Here is a 3,004-nt window from a genome sequence, read left to right as displayed (position 1 = left end):
TGGGCCAGTGCGGACCGCACAAAATGTAGTGCGGCCGCACTGGGTAAGGTCACTTGGACACAAGATGGCACCGCGGACCGCACAGAAATGATTGTGGTCCGCGGTACATGCCCAGACATGGCACTGAGTTAGGGTTCATCAGATTTTGCTTTTAAGTTCAAATTTTACCTAATTAGGGTCCCTACTCAATTACCCAGTCCATTATACTCACCAAGTCCACAAAAATTGCCATTTAAACTAACATAATCTAACAATTAGAGAAATAAGGGGAGAAAAAGAACTACCAGTTAAGGAATATGAAAATAAAATGAAATTACACAAGTAAACAAAGATGAATTGAGTGAAATGTTACCAGATAATGAGATGAAGTGCAACTAATCAATGTTAAGCAAGAGTTACAGTGAAAATGCTCAAGATGAACAGTAAAAGGGGGCTCTAAGAGTGTAGGGTTCGAAAAGGGTAAAAGGAGGCCCTTGGGGTCTATTTATAGAGAAACCCCTGGGGCCCATTCTCACCTACCAGCGCGACCGCACAAAATGGACCGTTGTCCGCGCTGGGTTTGTTTAGAAAAAGTTTGAGAAGGCAACCTCTGTGGTCCGCACAAAACAGACCGCGGCCGCAGAGGTCCACCGCAGTCCGCACAAAACGGAATGCGGCCGCGGTGGCAAACTTTAGAGAGCAATTTTTATTACCCTTCACCAGTGCGGACCGCACAAAATATAGTGCGGCCGCACTGGAAACTTCAGAGACTGTGCAATTTCTTTAATTATGTCCTGCACTGCATCAACTCAATCCTGCAACATCTCACAACCAGTTAGCCCAAAAATCAATCCTATACTACAAAGAAAATCAAAGAAAACAAAAAGAAAAAAAACACATGGGTTGCCTCCCAAGAAGCGCCTGATTTAACGTCGCGGCATGACGCATGTTACCACCACATCAGCTTAGATCAAGAAGCGCCACCACGTGGCTATCATCAAGCTTTCCAAGAAGCAATAAAAAGTACGCCCAGCAAGTCGGTCAAGTATCTGATCAATGAAGGGCAAGGGATAATGATCCTTGCGGGTCACTTTGTTCAACTTCCGGTGATCCATGCAAACCCCCATCTGGTAATGTTCCGAGTGGGACTAAGTTCATTGTTGACATTTGTCACCACAGTCCTTCCACCCTTCTTCGGCATACATTGCACCGGAGAAATCCATGAGCTATCGGAGATTGGATACACCACGCTTGCATCTGGCCACTTGATCACTTCTTTCTTCATCACTTCTTGCATTGTTTCATTAGGTCTCCTTTGATGTTCTAGGGAGAGCTTTGCATCATCCTCCAGAATAATCTTGTGCATGCAAAATGCGGGGCTGAGGTGTGAAGGTAGTGGCTCCAATTCCAACACTGGTTGCTCCACAATGGATGGTTTGGTTGGTGGAGTTTGCCGATTTTCAAGATCCAAAGACAATTTTCTTGGCTCATAGGAGTAAGATCCCATCCCATGTAAGGCATTGACACACTCCACTCTGCTTGCATCATCATTGACATCAAGATGTAATAGCAAGGCCTCAAGGGGATCCTCCACATTAATCATAGCACTTGTGTCATCCACGATCACAGCTGTGACAAGGCCTACAAATGAACACACCTCGGTGCTATTGGGTTGCTTCATAGACTTGCACACGTTAAAGACAACCTTTTCATCACCCACTCGGAAAGTGAGTTCACCCACTTCAACATCAACCAATGCCTTTCCCGTTGCAAGGAAAGGTCTCCCTAGAATAATTGGGACCTCATAGTCCACCTCACAATCCAAAATCACAAAGTCCGCCGGCAGGATAAATTTGTCCACCCGGACAAGCACATCATCAACTATACCCAAAGGTCGCTTCATTGATCTATCTGCCATCTGTAATCTCATGGAAGTTGGCCTTGGTGGCCCAATACCTAGAGTCTTNACTATACCCAAAGGACGCTTCATTGATCTATCTGCCATCTGTAATCTCATGGAAGTTGGCCTTCGTGGCCCAATACCTAGAGTCTTGAAAACTGAGAAGGGCATTAAATTGATGCTTGCCCCAAGATCACATAAAGCTTTGGCAAAGTCTGCGCTACCAATAGTGCAGGGGATAGTGAAAGCACCGGGATCCTCTAGTTTCGGAGCCATTGAATGTACTATGGCACTAACTTGGTGGGTCATCTTGATAGTTTCACAGTCCATTGATCTTTTCTTTGTAACCAAATCTTTCATGAATTTAGCATAACTAGGCATTTGCTCCAAAGCCTCCACCAAAGGCACGTTGATGGATAAGCTCTTCATCATGTCAATGAACTTTTTGAATTGGTTATCACTTTTCTGCTTGGCTAGCCTTTGAGGATAGGGGGAGGTGGTCTAGGCAAAGGTGCCTTGGCTTTTGGCACCACCGGCTCCGGCGTGTCAATTATGTGCTCCCTAGACGGGTTCACAGCCCCTTGAGTTCCCACCTCGGCCTCATCAATGTCAATCCTCACATCATTGTTCACATTATTCTCAACCACATTTTCAATTATCAAAGGTACATCATTTTCCCGCAACTCAATATCATCATCCACAACTTGCTTATCTTCCAATGCATGCACATCACCACCTCTCCCACTTCTTGTTGTAACCGCCATCACATGATTGTTCCCACCTTTAGGGTTCACTACCATGTCACTTGGTAGAGCACCTTTAGGGCGAGTATTCAACGATTGAGAGATTTGGCCTAATTGCACCTCCAAATTCCGGATAGAGGTATTGTGGGAAGCCAATTGAGCATCGGAATCTTGGTTCTTCTTCATCATTTGTTCGAACATCATTTCTATTCTTCCCATATCATTACCCGAAGAACTAGATCCTTGAGATTGAAACGGAGGTGGATTGTTCGGTTGTCGGTACATCAGGGGCCTTTGAAAGCCTTGCCCCCGGTTGCCTTGGTTTCCATTGTTGTTCCATCCACCTTGACCATTGTTGTTCCAATTACTTGTTGTTTACCCG

Source organism: Nicotiana attenuata, chromosome 1 (genome assembly GCF_001879085.1).
Source record: "Nicotiana attenuata strain UT chromosome 1, NIATTr2, whole genome shotgun sequence".
NCBI classification, from domain to species: Eukaryota; Viridiplantae; Streptophyta; class Magnoliopsida; order Solanales; family Solanaceae; genus Nicotiana; species Nicotiana attenuata.
The sequence above is the reverse complement of the archived record's forward strand: the minus strand, read 5'-3'. Positions refer to the sequence as shown.